The 20999-nt window shown below is 31.2% G+C and overlaps 1 protein-coding gene across 2 annotated transcripts in view; it reads right to left on the bottom strand.

The window, feature by feature from the left end:
• Positions 1 to 20999, bottom strand: part of zfh2 (Zn finger homeodomain 2) — a 561880-nt gene that overhangs the window by 260607 nt on the left and 280274 nt on the right. For both annotated transcript variants that reach the window (XM_067046937.1, XM_067046938.1), the window contains one exon: positions 12488 to 12533. The gene's annotated coding sequence lies outside the window, so the exon portion shown is untranslated. The remainder of the gene's footprint in view (positions 1 to 12487; positions 12534 to 20999) is intronic.

The raw sequence follows: 20999 nt of genomic DNA, 5'->3' as shown, positions 1-20999 counted from the left end.
TAAACATCTTAGATCTTTTTTCCCTATCTTTATTTATCCCTCCCCCTTCTTTTCTTAATTTTCCTTACCCTCGTTATTAGTTATGTTCACCATATATTACTATTGTTGTTTTCGAAATATATATTTTTTTTTGTCAAACTTTACTTATATTTTGCCTCTTTATCAATTATTGTGGTTACATATCACTTTATTTTTCATTCTATATTTTAATTTTTAAATTATTAATAACTAATATATTCATATTTCTTTGCATTATATAACTCCATTTTTATTTCATTTCCTTAATTATGTTATTTTAACTACTTATTCAATTACCTATTTATACATTTTATTTTCAACTTCTCTCATCACTTTATTCTATTAATTCCATTCTGTAAAATTACTTACTTTATGCCATTCTGTTTATATTTTATTTGTTATATTCTATACTCATTGGCTGTTATCTTGTTCTGTTCTTAGCCCTGATGAAGGCTAGAAACTCTAGCCGAAACGTTAGCATGATTAAATAAGTTACATCAATTTATTTGTATTATTTTGACCGCACCCCAACCGTCATCTCTCATAATTATTAAACCTTTTTCTATATATATTTTTTTAAACATTTTACTCTCGCCGATACTTAAGTTATAATCAACTCTATAATAAAATATTTTCGGCACAATCCTTTAATTTTATTAATATTCTTTTAAAAATACAGTGCCTGAACGACGTACGGCATTAAGAACCTCAAGGTGTTCCGAATCGAAAACCAATTCGCCAATGGAACGAGGCCGTAGCCTATTTGACGCTCTAATTCTTTATTAACGCATATTGAGATCTCATTCTAGGAGGCACTGGGTCATATTGTCTCCTCATTACGACCAATCATTCGAAATGAATCTTATACAGTTTCAATTCTTAACAGCTCATAACGTTTTGAATTTATGTTTGTGCGAGAATGCATGTCTAATCCTCAAAAAACAATACGCCTCAAAAGCATATGTAAATTTATTAAACGACAACTTGAAAAGATAGTAAAAATGTATTAGTAATAATAAAGTGAACTTTTATAACCATTCCCTAATAGAGTGTGACAAACGTAACATATAAATGATTTTCACAGATCTGACGCAGTGAATGCTGCAGCAACCAATTTGTGTAAATATTCTTATTCCAGCCATCTGAGGATAAAAAAACTGAAGGATTTTTCTCAACGGTTGTATGTGTTTTGTGGGTGCTGAATTCGCAAGTTGTTGGCTTCACAACTAAAATAGAAAAAAAAAGCCAAATTGTTTTCGGTTGTTCGCTCCTAACAGTAAAACTAAGCATTCTTCGTCGATTAACATTCTAACATTTACTATAACATGTACAAATTAAAATTAATTTTCTGCTAGACTGCGCTTTTCGTTTCGTAAAGGGTGTATTCAGGAATAATAGAAGTTTAATTTTTTGGATTTTATAGGTGTTTTGGTGTGCGAAGTCCCACTGTTTTGTTTGCCTTCTCAATGAAAATTCCTAAAACCTAATCACTATAATTTTGAATTTTTTAATCTTATAACTAGAAAATTGTGCGTTTCAATAGGATTAAAATTAAAGCAGATGCAATTTCCTACATAAGTCTTAAGTTATAGTCCATTTTTGTTCAACCTGAAACTCCGGTAGAGAACATCTCTTAACTAAGGCCACTTTTCTCTTCTTTGGGGAAAAAAGAAAAGAAAAAAATCTCTCTTCTGAGAGTAAGCAGTCAGGTTGAGCCCAAATGTGTTTTTTAGAGGAGTTACTTTCTTTAAAAAAACCAAAAAGTAAAAGTAGATTTTTATTCAGAGGGAAAAACGGATGTATTTGGTCTAACTTCATTCTGACATGATATATGTCTCTTAATTTCCAAAGTTCAGATAAGCTTTAAGTTTATAATTTCATTTCAAAAGCTATAATAAATTCAAGTCTGGTAATAACGTCATTTTTTAAATTATAAATAATTTGCTAACTGATTAAACATGGCTCTGATTTTATGGGCATTTGGATTAAAAACAATTTAATTACGGTTCTTACATAATATCTTTTGAATAAATAGTCAGCCTTGGAGAGGATGAAAGTTGGATGGGGATTATGAGTCTGGTATCGGTTAGCATTCAATGTGAGGCGGTAGGACAAGAAACGATCGCGTTCCTTCGAGTGTGTAATAGGACATTTGCAATTTGGAGGGACTATCAGGAGAGGTCCTCTGGAGTTTTTATCTGGAAATAATGTCATTTATCCTGGAGCGGGCCCATAACTGTCCCCGGAGCAAAAAGAGTGGCCTATTAGTGTGTTCGCCTGGGAAAAGCCAAAACGGCCAGGGTTTTTCGAAGACACGGCACGACCGGAGAGCCGGGCTGCGCATGCGGATGAGGCGGGCTCTTTGTCAGACACCGGTTTCTTAATACGACGTAATTTATTGTCGGATTCCGAGTCCACACTCTTTGTGTCCTTGCGGGGGGAGGTGACGTGGAAAAAAAAAAAACCTCCTGCCGAAGAGTAATTATGAAAAGGGGAGACATCTTGGAGGCGTAAAGTATTTTCCCTTTCTTTTTTCTTAGTTACCTGTTTTTCTTGCGCGGCGCATGCGTCCTACAACGATGATCGGAAATATGAAAAAGGGCGGTGAGCGATGTCTGTTTTTGCCGGTGTCGGCGGCTCGCTTTGCCGCGCTGTCCGGCTGGAGGTTGCGTCAATCATGGGCTGCATCAGAATGATAGACAACATTATTATCAATGTTGCTTTTTTTTCTCAGTAATAATGTCCTTTTAAAACAAAAGTATAACAAATCATCATTTCTTCTATCAATAAAACTAACATGTAAAAATGCAACAAAAAGAGTAGTTTCATAGAACAAGTTAACTAATGATTCTGGAACTTCGAATGAATCCTACAGAAGTGTGTACTGATATAACTGATAATAAAATATTATAAATAATGTAAACGATCCAGCTAGAAGTCAAAAAGAAAAAAATCAAAGCTAGATTGTACAGCTTGATGAAATTTCATAAAAGTTAAAAAAATATAAATACCATTCATCGTTTCATAACAAAACTTTTCTCCGTAAAAATTACAAACAGTTCAAAAGTAACTTAGTAGCACTACGTGATAATGCTATTTGGTTACTGGATCACCAGTGGACATTAAAGGAGAGAAAAGTAAACGATTTTTAATTATTTTAGAAATATAGCTATGATGAACCTATATTGTGGGTCATAACGTTGGGAAGTAACAAAGATTTAAAAACTATTTTCGTTTTTGACTGCAGCAATGTCAACGAGCTATATATAATATAATTTCATATAAATAAAAAACAAAAAGAAATATTATAATTATTATAATTGATATTGATGTCATAAGCCTGTCTCAATGTACCTTGACGGATATTTGATTTCAATGCTAACCTCCAAATTTGACATTGGCAATTATCTTCCAATATCAGAACATGACACTAGTGTTGCCCTGCCTTTAAAAGTACAATTAAGGGTACCACATTCGTGAACAAGGCAACAATAAAATTAAATGTCTAGGCTGTTACAAAATATGAAAGTGATAGTAATGAATGTATAGAGTAATATGCAGAGTGTTACCAAACGTTTTATTGAAACACAACTCATGAAGAGAATGATAATGATAAGAATTAACAACTAATAAATTATTAATAATCAAGGTGATACATTTGAAAAAGGATCTGAGAAGTATGAACAAAAAAAAGTTTGCTATTACAGTTTTTTTACTTTAACTAAACTGCCTGAGGATATGATTGGAGGAAGATTACTAACGGTAAAACTGGATAATGAATAAGACTGAATTTTGGTTAGGAAATGTTTTGGGATGCTTTGCACCAAATTTATGGTATTTTTATGACAAATTATGGTTATGTAGTTGTTTAACTTCTAATTTTGTATTTCAATTTGATGATTATGCCGTTGTAATGATATCTAGTAGATACGACTCCACAACAAGCCGGTAGCAGTGGTGACTACCCCTAGGGCCTAGAGACCCCCCCCCCTGAAAGAGACTACCTGAGGACGGGGCATGAATGGGCTAGTGAAGCGATCAATGAGTGGCCTTGGGGTCAGCAGGTCAGCCCCCACGGTCAGTGGGTCGTCGCCCCCCAAGGGGGTAGTCCGTCGGCTCTTTTTGTTAGCTCTCTTATCAGGGTTTTCTGCTTTGGTAACAGAAGTTCTCCATTTTGGAGGAATATATCACAATGGATGGGAATTCATTTTACCCTGGCGTTAATGACAGTTAAAATGTTTTAAATCATCAATTATATGAAGAGACCATTATTCTTAATTTTTTTTATATAAATCATTGATATTAATATGTTTAAATAAAATTTAGTGAAAAAATCAATAATTTTATTTTATACAAAAATACAATTATTTGTAAGGAAGCGGTCTGGGAATCATATATACAAAAATAGTTTCAACAATTAACGACCTAAGTTTTGATGCATAATATATGTCTTCATCAAAGCTAAAATAAAAATATAAAAAGTGGGTAAAGAAAATGTAAGAGTATAAAGGTAAAATGTATATAAACAAATATAAAAGTGGATGCATAAAAATACAATAAACCAACATAAAATATAAATCGAAAAATTGAGGAACTTAAAGATGAATACACTATTGTAAATTAACTAACACACAGCATTGAGTGATGAAATGATATACAAGAATATATATCACCAAACAGATCTATTAATTAATCTAGAAGATATATTGACTGATATAGTAATTAATAATGAAGTGATGGTTTTATAATATTAATGCTGTAGCAATTTTTATCCTGTAGCATAAGTAGTGAAAGTAGTAATAAATAAGATAAAACTTAACTGACAATATCTTCATCAAGGCTAAAAACAGAAAACAAGATAACAACCATAATGAATAAAAGGAATTAGTGAACGATAAGGAAATAAGAAGATAACTAACAATATAGATAAATAAATAGTTCTGAAAGAAAATGAATAGCCCAAGTATTATGAGAAGATAAGGAAGGGGTATTTTCTTTCCCACTTTTTTTCATAAATTTAATTTTAAATAATTTTCATTTTGAATATTTACTTGCAAGATTTTCATTTTGAATATTTACTTGCAAGATTTTCATATGCATTTTATTTATTTTTTTTTGTTATTTCTTCCTTCTAGATTTCAAATTACCGAGTCCAATATAGCCTTTATGTTCTTGTAATACTTAGACTATACATTTTCTTTTAACACTATTTATATATCAATAATGTTGGTTGTTTTCTTATTATTCTGTACTTCAATTAATTCATTAGGTTTATTATTTAGTTTTTCTTCTTGGCCGTGATGAAGGCTTGAAATTCTGGTCGAAACGTTGGCATTATTAAATGACCATCTTCTCTTTTATTAATTTATATATATTTAGTACTTGTTCGTCTTAATATAATAATTAGAAAAATATTGTTCTTCTTGTTACATTTTAAAAATCAAATCTAGCCCAAAAAATGGTGTTAAAATTTTTAAAAAAGTTATAACTTATTCTTTAGAACGGAAAATGAAATTGGTTGATTCTTCAGTGAAGAACATTTATAACAAAATTGCAATCATTAAAACTAGTTCCAATATTAATAAGTTGAAATATTTTTTATTATACAGCATAAGTAGTAAAATGTGACATATTTAGAGTTGTTACATACCAAATGAATAAAATATATATTTTTTTAATTTGAATATGTTTTATTTTGTAGATGCTCTGAATATTTGAACTATCAACTATTTTCTATCTGCAATTATGCACCAGAAAAGTATTTCTTATTAAATAATTATTATATACAGTTAAGAAAATTTGATAAAGGGAAGTAAAGGTTCTTGCAATATGATAACAGAGAGACAAATTTAAAGGAGAGAGAGAGGAAAGACAGTATTGGGTTAGAAATTTTTAAAGAAGAAAATTTAAAAAAAATAAATTTCTTGCTAATGTTTTATAAACCACATTAATCAATCAAATATAAAAATTTATTCCATTAAAAAATTAACCACTGAAAAAATGTCACCTTCCAGAGAGAGAAAAATGAACAATGAATGAGTTGGGCTAGGACAACAAATAACATGCACTCCTTTTTTCCAGCCGGCGGCTATGACAATTATGACTTTTCATTAAATGATGATTGATTTGTTTTATAATAAATAATAAATACTTTATTGTTAAAAAAAAAATCTTAATATTTTTAGTAGAAGCAGTAATAAATTTCAATAGACACTCAGAAATTAACAACTAATAAATCGACCCAATAATAATTGACCCAGTTCTTTGTCGCCAGCACCTGTCCCAATTATAATACCCCATATATCAAAAATTCTGGTGTAAAAATAAATAAGTACTCTTATTTCTATGGATATTATAAAACATTATCCCAATAAATTATGAAGCCTTAATGCTCGTGCGGCAGTTAATTGAAGCATGAAGCGTGTAAGGTTGTAGTTGAAAACAAAGAGGTAGTTGAATTTGAATTAATAGGATGTTGTAATTGGTAATAAGAGATGATAGAATGTTTACTGTTTAACAAATGAGGCCGAGATGATAGGATCAGCTTAATTATTATCCAGATGTTTATGTATAATTATTATAAAATATAATTGTTATTATATTGAAAATAATATATCACATTGTGACATGCATATTAGCATTGAAAATGCTACGTGCTATCGCTGCTTTATTGTGACCCAGCTGATAAAAAAATTGTGATTTTATTTTACTTTGGACGAATACAAAAGATATTACCATAGAGCGAGGGTTGTTTACACTGCTGGGTTTATCCTACATACTTTGATAAAGTATGGTATCTGGTATACTGGCTATTGGTGTATCATCGGCAAAGGAACCTTCGACGTTTTTCACAGCTTCCAGAATATCAACGATATAGGGCAGATAGAATATTGGCTAAGCACACTTCCCTGCGGAACACCAACTCATATTTAATGGTTGTTTAATATTGTTCGATAATGCATACAGGAATTTTTATGGACTTAGTCGAATCATTGCAAAGAAACATTGTAAATAATTATTTCTAGGTATATTGAAAAAAAAAAAAAATCAAAACAATTCTTGCTAGAAACGTACTTTATTTCATACAGCTTCAAAATTTTCTTATGTTATGCAATTATTTTATTTACGTATTTTTATACGTGCCGAACATTTCTTATTTCAATATATTTTTTTTAAATGTTGAATAATCAAAACAAATTTATATGGTGCAGGGCACAAGTCTTATTTAATGGAATCATAATCATGGTCAAATAAGTATAGATTTAAATTGGTTCACATTTAATTATTTATATGGGTCTTATTAACTAATTTGGGTTTTTAATTACTGCGACATTCTCCGAATCCCTCCCATCAGGAAAATCGCAGTAAATCTCTCCTGACACATGATAAGACATCTCAATCACATAATTCTGCATGTCATTCTTCCCATATTCCATTATGAACATGCATAGCAAATAAAGAACGCGCCACAAAGGAACAATATTAATAAATATTAAAAATTACGGCTTATTTTCGGTCTGTTCTATGAGTATATCAAATCCTATGATGTGGTAGTCTCTCTCTCTCCCATCTACAAAGAAGAAACCATAAGATACAGGAGTTACGGAATACTTTATATAAAAAAAAAAAAAAAAAAAAAAAGAAGATATAAATAGGTCATTTGACTTCATGATATGTTTTCACAACTCTTTTTTTCATCACGCCCAGCAGCTTGAGAATGTTGGAGTAAGTATTTCAGAGATTTAATAATGAAGTCCATTAATAATTAATCCATCCAATTAATAACAGTCTAATGAAATATTTAATCTGACATATCCTCCAAGTGTACCATGAGATAAACAAGAAATAGGACTATTAAATGTATATATCAAGCATGGTAGAAAGAAATATGAAACAAAAAATTAAACAATAAAGCTTTGTTCCAACACGATTCAAAAGTATTATCAAACTGGTGGGCACCTTTCGGAGTACATGATCTGAAATGGAAACTGCGCATGCGCCATTTATTGAAACAAATCAAAAGTCTTTCTAGAATTAAGTAAAAATATGAATACTGCTTTTAATTCTTTGCTTTTTAAAAATTGTTCGCTGCTTTTTTCGAAAATTCTTTTATTAGAAGATGATTAGTTGAGCGTAAGTATTTAAAGGGAGATGCGGTGGCGGTCAAGGAAGTTGTGAAAACAGCAGAATGGGTTTTAATTCTGCTAAACCAATATAAAATATTCCATCTAATAAATAGTTTCTATATTATTTATGTGCCTTTCTTAACCGCAACTTGGATTATCTTCCTACAAGAGATTTACCTAAGTTTGCGCAATTCTTCCACCTGATATAGACTGTACACCAATAACTTGCAGACAAACAAGGATATGAGATTGGACGATTCTATTTCCGAAAACACCATCACCGGAGAGACGCCGGTGACATCCAACCGACGACTGGAGATTTCGGCAATATTTAACAGATAACGAAGCTCGGACAGAGCACGGCACCTCCAAGATTTACGACTCCAGTGGCCACTTTATTAGAACTGTTTTTGAGCCGGCCGGCTTTAAAATTGGTCCCTGGGCGGCAGTTAATAATTCCCGCTAACGGGGTCAGATCCAGGTTGTCACCCTCAGGCGGTATATCACCTCATCTCGTGCTTTTCTTAAGTGGCCCGAAACGTTGAAAAAACAGACCGAAACGGCCGAGAAAAAACACTCTCTGACAGGGAAGAGCTGAGTAATTCCTTTTTAATCTTTTTATAGCCGAGGTCTGTCAAAATATAATGTAACCACTAAATCAAAGGAAGAGTCGAGAGTACATTAATCACGTGCATAATGGAGTCAGTGATCACCTCCGAGCATTCCTTGCAGATATAGCCGTGTCGCGAATTTAAATCGGGAGGGCTTCGGGCAGTTCTGTTTCAGGCTAGAGCAACAACTGGAATACTCGAGTTCTACCCCTAACTGACACTTTTGCTGAGGATATTATTGCAAGTATCATCTGCTGCTACTTCCACAAATTATAAGTATGAATAGACAGCTTTCAATTGCAAAGTTGAGGATTGGAATAGGCAATTTTTTTTCCGAATACTAAAAGACTTTCCCTTCTACAGCAATTAATATTTATATGCACATAAGATTTTTTATTACATTATATTTAAATTATATAATTTGATGCTCCTACCCATCCGAAGCAGAAATACACATTTTCGTTTTTAATACACAACAAACATCTTTGAATAAAAATATTGGGGACAAAAATTTTCCATTTTTGAAAGAATTGCCTTTATAATAAAAATGGATAAAAACGAAGAAATTTATATCACTCCCTCCTTATTGACAGTACGTAATGCGTGTGAATTACAATTATGCTTTTAGCAGACAGATATGCACATATGTAATTCAAGTTATGTAACCAGGACAGGACAAAAAGTTGCGAGAACACAGCCCAATTAGGGACATTAACGGAATTGAACGATTAGACAAAGGAGAAGGTCCATCTAATTATACCTGGAAGGAGGTAATTTGGATGAGGCAGTTCAATTTATAAGACATATCCGGGATATAGCAAGTCCTAGTAATTGTTCTGAGCCTCTCCTCTCGGCTAATTTCTCATTTCCCCTCTTCCTTCATGATTGCTTTTATTGTTTTATAATTGGTCCTTGTAGCTGAGATATGATTAGTTTCAGCCCTGGAAGGAATTATACACATGTCACGTTGATTAATTTATATGATCCCTTTTCCTTTGCTAGCAATTCGATATCTTTAAAGGAGACACATCATTTCTAATAAGGAAGATTATTGTTGTATAAATATCAATAAAAACTTATACTGAATAAATGAACAGTCTCTACTAATATAAACACTCCACATGATCTCCCATTAAATAATATGCAACGGCTTCTCAATGTAAGGGGAAGGGACATCTGTTTTTGAATTGTCCTTGGATAGAAAAGGAAACGGACGTAATAGCGTTATTTAGTTCTCATATTATTGAAGACATGGTTCACGTCCTGGCTGATAGACCAATCCGTCAAAGATTTACCACCTCCATTTTTTTTTTTATGATATAATAATTACTTTATTTATTGATAAGTAGTATTACAATCTGCCACAAACCTGGGCAATGAATATTATTGCTAATTAAACACAATCATACCAAAAATAAAAAAGATAAAAAATAAATAAGATAAAATAAATAAAATCTCTATACGATATGAACAGAAAAAAAAATAAAATTAACATAATCAAACAATGTAAAATAAATTTATTTTACAAAAAGGTCTCTTGACCACTGCCGTTTCAATCTTCGAGGTAAGGATGGGTGAAACTGAATAAGGATTGAACCAAAGGATTAGGATGATTAGATAAGTTTAAATGTTAAATGGAAATATTAAATGGAATTTTGAGAATTTGGTTGGTATAAGTTCAAGGACAAAAGGGATATAAAGGTGTAGTGTTCTGTTGGAAACGTAATAGGATGCATTGACTATGGTTCTAAGGACTTTGAATTGAAAGGATTTTAGCCATCTGCATTAAGAAGTCTCAATTTATAACGAGTCCCCACCTCCTCGACCTGTTAAATTCTGCTAATACTTATATTATTATATTTCCAAGTTAAAAGTTATGAATTGCAAGTTAAAATTGCTTATCATAGAGAATGCCTGGTCATATCGAAACAGTTTGTAAATTTATTTTTATACCTTTTTCAGATTTATATCACTTTATTTTATTCAATATTATTTTAAGTACGATATGTTCTAATTCTTATTTCATTTTGCTTTCTCTTGAGCTGTATACGTTTTACTACAAAGTATTGTTTAAAAAGGTGTATGTTTATTTATGAATATAATGATCGATAATCATTGTATACTTATATACTTATATATATTTTTTTATTTAGTATAAAACTTGTTCTAATAATTTTATTGTTATTTTTTTCTCTTTAGTTATGTATTTTTAGTATAAATAACTTAAACATAATATGTTAATTTAATTATATTTGGTATTCAGTTCGTTCCTAATTCAAAATTTGGCTATCTCATAATTTTATTTTATATATATATGTAAAGCGTGTGTATGAATATAAATATTTTTTATTGTTGTAAAGGTTTTGTTTTTCTTTTTTAATCGACCTCCGGAAACGGATATTCAATTGCCGTAATACATTTTGTCTGTTTTTCTCTATTAATAATTATTGTATTTGTATTATTTTTTTAAATTAAACTAATTATTATTATTATATTACTGATATGTATTGATATTAAATTAAATCTGTTCCGACACAATCCATGAAGGGTCAGTTGTGCAGTACTTTGTAAGGAGATGCAAAAGTAAAAACTTTGTATATGAAAAGAATATGGTCCGGGTGCGGTCAAGAAAAACTCAAATAGTAGAAATATACTAATTTAATGAGCCAACGTTTCGCCCCACGTTGCAGGGCTTCTTCAGGGCTATTTTGACGGCAGTCAAAACTAAAAATGATTTTTAGTTTTGACTGCCGTCAAAATAGCCCTGATGAAGCCCTGCAACGTGGGGCGAAACGTTGGCTCATTAAATTAGTATATTTCTACTATTTGAGTTTTTCTTGACCGCACCCGGACCATATTCTTTTCATCTTCACACACGGTCAATCAATAATCTTCCAGTAAAAACTTTGTAAAAAAGTTGTGCAAGGAGGTGATTTGGTCAGAATCATACTTGACTGAATATAATTTATCTGCAACAGCCGGATTCGAACCCAGGTCCTTGGAGTTAATAAATTCATACATTACGATCAAGGGCATTTTTAAAAATGTTTCCTTTTTCAGTAATCAGTTGTAAAAGTATTATAAAATTAGATATTAATTTAAATGGGTGTACTTCTCTCTTTATTAGGTTATAAGTCTTGTATGCACGGTGAGATTTCTGATTTGGAAATACTGTCACGACAGTTAGAAAATCGTTTAGTGTAGCAGTTTCTTCTGTACAGTAAATCTAATCTTAGCCTTCTGGCAGTTCGAAAAATGTACATGATTAAAATCTGATAGAATCAATGCAACTGCTTCGACAGTATGTCCTGTCATGACGTCAATTATCATAAAATTTATACCACGTCATTGGCTGTGACATTTCCTGCCACGATTCTAAAATATCACACTATAAACGGGGCTTTATGATGTTTTTATGCCTACAATTATTACAAACACTATCACGCATTATATGTGGACTATTATCTTTGCAAATTATGAATAAAACCTTTCATCCCCTTAGAAAAATCAAAAAATTACTCTCAAATATATCCTGTCCCTAGTTAACTCTTTTTAACACATAGATTTTAAATCTACGTTATATTAAGGATCTCTGTATATCAAAAGAATGAAAATAACTTACGAAAATTAAATTACAGATCTGTGCATATCAAGATTGTAGTTTAATTTTAAGACCTAGCATTATGATATAGTTAACTATTCTGTATTTATTATAGTTTATTGAACATTTACCTCGATAAAAAAGGTTGGTGACGAATGAAATCTTTTGAGAAAACACCTGAAACAGACAAATTAAAATTAGTTCTATATTAACAAATTAGTACATATATTCTTTTAATAAAAATCAATATATATTTTCAATATAAACACACATTTTTTTTCATGAAAAATATAAAATTCGAGAATATACAGTGATTGGAAGAAAATTGGGTTTTATTTGTTTGAACCTTTTAAATATATAAATAAGGTGGTTAGGGTGTAATGGATAACTCTGAAGATAGTAGAAACTATTTACTGAGGTAAAATTTTGGCTCATGTTGTTGTCACAACCTTAAACGAGATTCCATGGAGTTACACTATGTAAAAATATAAAACATAAGATGGAACAAGCAATAAGAAAGTTCATAAATAGTAAAAGCAGAAATTAGTAATATTACAGAAGTATAAACAATTATATTATGGCATAATAAAAAATATGTATGTCAAAAATATAGAATAACAAAATACTAAGAAAATAAATAAAAAAAGTAATGTTAAAAGTTAATTATTAATAAATTAATTAAAACGTAATTTTATAAAAGTAAAGGATAAGATTCTTGAAATTTAAAAACTATTATTATACACTATTCATAATTTAAAAATTTGTTTTCATCATTTTTCCGACTCATCAAGATTTGGTTTTGGTCATATAATAAAATAACGTCTCTAATGAATACATATGTCCATATTTGATGTGCATATATTATTTTACTTATTATTATTATCTATTTTATAAATATTAATTTTGACTAAATAATTCAAAACATTATCCAAATTATAGTCTCAAAACTTTTATTGTTTTTACACGTCCGCAAATAGTAACAATTAACAATAAATTATTGTTAATTGTTACTATTTGCGGACGTGTAAAAACAATAAAAGTTTTGAGACTATAATTTGGATAATGTTTTGAATTATTTAGTAAAAAATTGCCAGTCTCAAGAAAGAATTTTATGATTAATTTTGACTACAAATTAGTAAACATATTCCAGCTTTCGAATTAAAAATTACAGTTGACTCTTATCCACGCAATTGATGATTATACATGTCTACTTATCAATAAAAGTTCAAGATAAAGTTATTGTTTTTTAAAATGAGTTTTAAATGACGATACGCAGGCTTAAGTTATAGAGAAACCTTAAACTTTCACCTAAAGGAAACAGTGAGGTACAAAAAGGTCAATGGTGAGAGATATTATCCTATAGTTGAGAATATATATTGCTTTGCCCGATTGCTAATTTCACTTTCTTCGGTCGTAAATAAGAAAATTCACTTTAGCGTTCAGCTTACGCGCTTAAGTCATCTCAAAGTGAAAGGTACAGTTCTCATAATAACAAAATACATTATGAGTAACAGTTAATATTAAAATATATAAATCTATTATATGTAATAGGTAATAATGGTAGGTTTTTATGAATCGTGGCTGTACAATAACGTTGTAAAATTTGTATTTCCTTAACTTTCTTGAAGGTTAATTAAGTTTTTATTACTTCATTAAATCTTGTACATAAAAAAAATTCTAACTCTAAGTGGTTAAAAAAAAAAAAAACATTTTTAAAATGAAGGGGAAGAGGGCAACTAAAACCGTTGTTATAATTTTAAATGATAAAACCAGACTTAAGGAAATTCTATGTGATTTGGAACCGGCTAAGCATATCTCTGCTTTGCTGGAATAATGGGATATCTTGCAAAAAAAATTTTTGTAATATTTTTTTGACGTATTCTAATGATATAACAAAATAATAAAATTGCAATAACTTCCACACTACTCACTAAGCTACACGAAACATAAAATGGGCATAATACTTTTTACAGTGCACGCCATGGTACAAATTAGACCTTTGTAAACGTATTAGAGCCGAAAATAAAAAATAAAAAATTTCAGAAATTTTTCTTTATTTGAAGTAGCTTTTTCTTCTATACAAAGGCATAAAATCTAAAATACACTGACATGCTTTAAAAGATTGGAAATTGAGCTATAGATATGTTGGACTTGGATATCATTATAAGGAGTAAGGAATTTATTTCGTGAACAATAGTTATGGGAAGAAACCAAATACCCTCCAAAAAATCAAACCCAATTTTTTTTTAAATATTTGATTTATATGAAAATTTGTACTTAAGGGGCTCAAAATACGCTAAAACCGAACCTGACTTTGTTTTTCTTTAACAAAATATATTTGATCTACTTTACAGGAAGTGACTTTTGGAATTTGTAATGTTTTAAATACTTAAATAACAACAAATAGATTGTTACATAATAATCACTGAATAAGCGCAGAACAAAGGTGGTATGATAACAAAAAAATTCTATAAATATGTAAAATATTTTATTCCTGGGCTCCGAAGGCGCATTCTATGTCTAATATTTTTTGACCTAGTATCACTCAAAACAGTTCCATTGAAATCAGTGATCACAAATGTGTAACCTTCAATTATAAATGAACATATAATAAGTATAGATCATATCGGGTTTCAAAATAAATTTCCTTGTTGCGATACATTACGTTAATATGATTACATATTTTTCAATTAAGTGTAAATATAAAATCACGGTTTAATCTGTGATACTTTGCAACACGGAAAAATCAACAAAATAATTTTAATAATTAAAATAATAATAATGTCAACACATTATTCTTCATTTGTTTTGTAGAATACATGTGTCCTTTTACTTTGAGACTCCTTTATGCCTCTAGCATAAATCATTAATTTTATTTTTTTTAAATCTTTGGTATCAAGCTAAAGCGACTAAATTCAATGATTTTTTTTTTAAACAATAAATCATGTATTAAATTCTTTTTGGGTTAATAATTTTATAAATAATTAATTTTATTGATGTAATTTCAGTGCTACACAAATTACATCAATAAAATTAATTGTTCATGAAATCATATCACCAATTTTATTTTCGTTAACTCATCTCCGCCGGGGGCCAGACAGTGGGGATGCCTGGCGGTTGTGGTAGGAACTATACTGCAGAATCTATTTCCGAGCTCGTGAACAGACGATAAACTTTACAGCCTACTCGAAACCATTGGAGGTGACATTGTACTCTTTAACTGAGTCAGTATTTTTCTCTAACTGTCTCTACTCCCGAGGGCCACAGAGTCTCCGACTTCAAAATCTCTGTATTACTCACTTTAAAAAAAACAAACAGGGGACATAGCAGTACTAACAAAAAGTTTTTCATTTTTATAGCAAGGGTTCTTTTTTTAAACTACATTTTCAGAACTATAATGATCTATAAATCTGAAGTATATTTTTAACTACCAAAAGCACTGAAATTTTTAAAAGATTGTATTGTCTGTAAATAATTTTTGAATGGGTTTATGAATAACTACTTTGGTTCATAATATCGACGGCAAAATATGGCAATAAAACCGGTTAAATTACAAAAAAAAAAGATGAGGAAAAACATACAAGATTTCTGTTAGTCTTTTGGACAATGCTTTATCGAAAAATTCTTTTTTAAAATCAATTTAACTTGTAGCTAATTTTAAACGCATCGTACATGTACAGGCTCATATATGACAAGGCCTGAAACCGTATCCCTTTTTCTCTATAAGCATATTTTTTTTATTTAAATGGATTTTTGTAAAGATTTTTTTTTTAAAACACGAAAGATAAGTCCTTGTCTATAATATTGCATATTTTTCAAAATTATCGCAGTACTTATTAAGATTTATTGCCAAAAACATCTAAATATTGCATTTAAGAAGCTTCAATTGGAGTCCAAATAGAGTTCTTTGTGTATTTTCCTATATACAATTTTTGGAAAAAAAATGTTTTCAAGAAAAGTGAAATGAACGTTATGTGAATTTTTGTTTTGGCAAATATCATTAAAACTGCTACCCTTTTGGAGATGTTAATGATAAATTGTTTTATAGTTTATTTAATGAGATTTAAATTGATAGCTAAGATGAAATAAATCTCCAAACGCATATTTGTTATTTAACAAAATTTCGGGATTTTAATTCTTTAAATTTTACCTAGTTAAACTTCTAGTAATTCTTCATGAGCTTTTGGCTACAAACCTAAAAATCAGACAGCTTTCTCGTAACTCACCTAATAGGGAGAATGTTCATATAATAATTTTTAAATGCTTATAAACAAACAATTTTTATTTTTCTGTAGCAATAAAAATTCTTATTTTAGGATTTCTACTGGTGCGAATGACGAATAACGAATATCAACTGCCAATAATACATTATAACAAAATATAACGAAGCCGTGTAGGTATGGTTGGAATCGGGAGAGATCGGGGAAGTTTGACTGTTCGACTTCCTAGTTTCCAAACTGCTGTTGCTACGTATTCATTTATCTCCTTTAGCTAATTGTCAAATTTATTATAGTTCATATTTATACATTTTTGATTAATGTTAGAAATGAAAATGGCTAATAAACAACAATTAAAAAAATAAAAGCTTAAAAAATAGATTTTTGAAAAATCTGCATTTGAGCTGATAAGATATAACGTGTTTGATCAAGATCTAAAAACTTTATAATTTATTAAAAAAAAATTCTAATTTATTTTTGGGTTCAAGTTTTCATTTCGTTGAACCACCAAAGATAAGAAAGTCGACCTCTACCTAACGGCCTCTAACTCTATAATGTAGTACTTCAGGCCAGCTGATTTTACCTAAAAGGATTTTATAAGGGCGAATATAAATTTTCGATTTTGATATTAGGCCTACATACCCACAGGAGAACTTTTGGTTAAAAGTTAAAAGTTGGTTTAACACTTGGTGTTAAACTTTTTACCACCAAACGCTTCTACATTATAATTCTTTGAAATAAATTAAATTAAAATACTTCTAGATTATCTGAAAATTTTACTGGACTGGGAGCAGTCACACAATATTTTTGCCTGAGTTGTCTGTCTCAGATAAACAGATTCAAAGAAAACATGGGTCATATCCGGAACATGTCAATCTAAAGTCGAACAATCAAACACAAGCCGGCTGGCTGTTTTGGCCAATTCCTATGATCACCGGGAATAATTACGTTTCCTAGAAGCGGTTGCCGCTACAACCACAACAACCCGACCACCGCTGGGTACAGACCCTACACCACTACCTGGAACACTACTCGTCCAGCGAATGTTTGTTGTAGTCGAGGTGAGTTCCGCTCCGGCACGCGCCTAAGTGGCGGTTGTGCCCCGGCATGTATAATCTATTCCCTGATGAAGTCCTCATAGGGGCAGTAATTACAACTGCTAAACGGAACTGCTATGAATTATATATTCGATAAAAAGGCATAGATGGTGGAGAATAGGCCCAACGGATCAATAGCCTAATAAAGACACTTGCTGCTTAGTGAAATATTGAATAAGATAGCTGCCAATCTGCTGGGGGGGGGGGGAACTGGGGGCGGCTCTCACCTGTAATTGCTGTGTCTCCTCCCCCCCCCCACAACTGCTGCCTAATTGGATCGATTTACCTTAATAATTAAAGATGAAAAAACGATCCTGTAATTGGCACCCTTAACGAGATATTTTTCTATTTTATCTCACCTTTAAAGGAGTCTATCTTCAATAAAATTTATGAATTCTTAAAGGGAAGTCCAGATTAGAAATAAAAATTATAATTAACTGGTAACGCATAAATCTTTGGCGAAGCAGAAGCTTACTGAAATTGTTGTCTACGCCAAAATATATACAATATTATGGCCAATATCATATACTTAATATTAAACTAGATAAAAAACAAGTAGTGGTTTTATGGTAGTTGAAACCATTTAAAGGTGCGTTTCAAGCAGTGCTGTTTTGTTTTTATAAAATCATGAATTATTCATTTTATTCTCTCCAACCTTTTACTGGACTAGAAAGTGTCCAATTTTTGGAAAATCTTTGTTTAATAAGCTTTATGTTCAAATCAATTATTATATATAATTAATTTTATATGTATGTAAATAAAGCCGACCGTGGCCAGTACTAGGAAGGGTGAACGTCGCTCTTCACTTATTTCCGAATAGGTGAGTCCGTCAGTCTACTGGAAGCAACTAACACTAGCCAAGAGTATGACCGATTACCCTACTCCGTGTATCATAACTGAGAATCTCGTTGTGGTCCTTCAGGATAAAATGAGGGGTTAGAAATACTAAATGTTGTAGCTCTACTGACCCTCATAAACCATAATATGTGGATCTAAACCGATTATTCAATTTTCTTAACGTCAATGGGAAGGGCACTACCGAACTAAATGGTTATAGAGTTATGGCTTTGCCACTGTCTACTGGACACTATGTTTCGTATCAACGTGAGTATCTGGGATCCCTCAAAGAACAATGTAGGTAATATTGTCAATAACATTGTGTACCAAAGATCTTCATGGTCTGTAGGGCCGACCGACATATAAAATGCAATGAGTCCAGTCATTAAGTGCCCTTTTTCTTCTACCCTATTTTTGCAGGGTTTTCATGATTTTGCGGTTTTAAACTCCACAGACCTTCCAGTTGGCCGGTTTTTTCTTTTTTATAGTATAGGATAAAAGCAAATTTGCCCACAAGCTTTTGTACCAAAACGGTTGTGATGAGTATTCTTTATAAAACTTTAAGGTATTATACACAGACAAAAATCAAAACAGAACGTTAATATTAAACTTTAATTTGGTTATTTAAAAGGTAATGAAAAAAAACATCAAGATCGGATCATGATTCCTCTGACTACCCGCAAGTAATTAATTGTTTCACTGAACTAAATGAAAAATTAAAACCCTGCATTCTACTTCGCATTATGTTATTTAAAAATAAAATTTCGAAGAAAAGTTATCAATTTTATCCTATACAAAGCAAAATCATATTTTCCCAACTTTATTTTAATCTATTATGATTTAAATCAGGTAGGTTATTCTACAAATATCAATTTTAGTACTTTTAGAGACCTTGGAGTCAAGAGATCGTGAAGAAGAAAGTGAAGGAGGAGATACCTTCCTTTTCATTCATCGCAGAGTACAATAGCCTGTGGGACATGGATAATGGTTGGAGGAAAAACAAAAATAATCCAAGAATTACGAACATAAGACACAACCTTTCGAAGGGCAGAGACCACATGAGAACAAGAGGCAGATAAAAGAGAAAAAAAAAGTATAAAAAGGCAAACGAAACGTGTTGAAAATGCAACAAAAAGTAAAAAAGAATCCATTGTGGGAGCAATGTTTCCATCTTTGTAAGAACCGTTCTGCTCCGCCGGATTTTCTAGTCTTTTTTGCCCCTGACTAAATTCCCCCAGAGCACCAGAGCCGAAGAAATCCCTCGATTCACGCCTCATCATCACTAATTCTTAATGAATTTCGACGCTTGGGGAGGTCAAAAACAGTTTGTCCGTCTGGGGGTTTCTTCTCTTCCGAGGAAGTGTTCATCTTCCAGGCAAGTTCCCTTCGATATGTGAGTATTTATAAACTTTTAATTCGTAATTATAAAATTCATTAATCATTAGGGTCAAAATTAAAACGCACTATCTGTGAATTCTTTTTTTTTTAATTCTGTATAACGTCCTTATGTTTTACAATGTAGGGCAGAATAGACTGTTTATTCTATAGGTTAACAACCTATTCTAGAGTGAGGAGGTGAGGTTTATCAAATGGGTCCACCTCGAAATAAAAATAAGCCCGCCCGTTCCGAATTCAGTACGGCGCTGCTGCAGATATGAGAATCCAAGGTTGGTGCCTTAACATGAGCGTACCAAGAGGGGGGCAGCTATCCCTCCCTAGAAGTTAAAAAAAATAATAATTAATTTTTTTTTAAAGCAAATAATTGTAATGACGAATAAAGCGCTGCTATAATTTTCTTAAAATGTTTGCTTTATTCGCCTTTTCTGTGCTGAAATGTCACAACCTGATTGACAACAGCTTGTCCCTCTCCCCTAGTTATGATCCAGAGTACGCCCTTGTGCCTTAACACGCTCGGCTACATCGGAATTCCTCGAGGTTATATGTGAAGATTAGATGTAACTATGGTATCACTTTATTGTAAGCCAGATAATGGTGTTGCACCGGGTAGTTACCTTCGAATAGAGTGTTACCTAAACAATTTTCGTCTAAGGCACATATTTTTAAAAATACAACTTTTCACATGAATATATCACTTGAAATCATTTTTAACAATACATACATCTAAGAAAGAAATGGTGGTAGTTGTTGAAGGTAAAACATTATCTTCATTAAGTCCACTTGGTGTTCGATATGTGCAAAGAGGATTCACTGAAATGTTGCGTAAGTCAACACACAATCAGTTGAGTACAATATTAACGATATATTAAGAACATTTATTGAAGTGATAGTTATTTCGAAGGAAGATTGTCTGGGTGGCACTAAGCTTTGCAATTCGAAGGTAAACACATCGTACTACAACAATATTTAGCATATAATATTAGCACTTTCCATTCACAAAAATTCCAACGTAGTTCAATTTCCTCCTCAACCAAAAAGTAAGCGGAAAATTTGAATAAAACAGACCCTACCAATAAACAATACAACAGAGTACA

The sequence above is a fragment of the Halyomorpha halys genome, unplaced genomic scaffold (genome assembly GCF_000696795.3).
Source record: "Halyomorpha halys isolate HHAL.00 unplaced genomic scaffold, Hhal_1.1 Scaffold332.1, whole genome shotgun sequence".
In the NCBI taxonomy this organism is placed as follows: domain Eukaryota; kingdom Metazoa; phylum Arthropoda; class Insecta; order Hemiptera; family Pentatomidae; genus Halyomorpha; species Halyomorpha halys.
The sequence above is the reverse complement of the archived record's forward strand: the minus strand, read 5'-3'. Positions and strand labels throughout refer to the sequence as shown.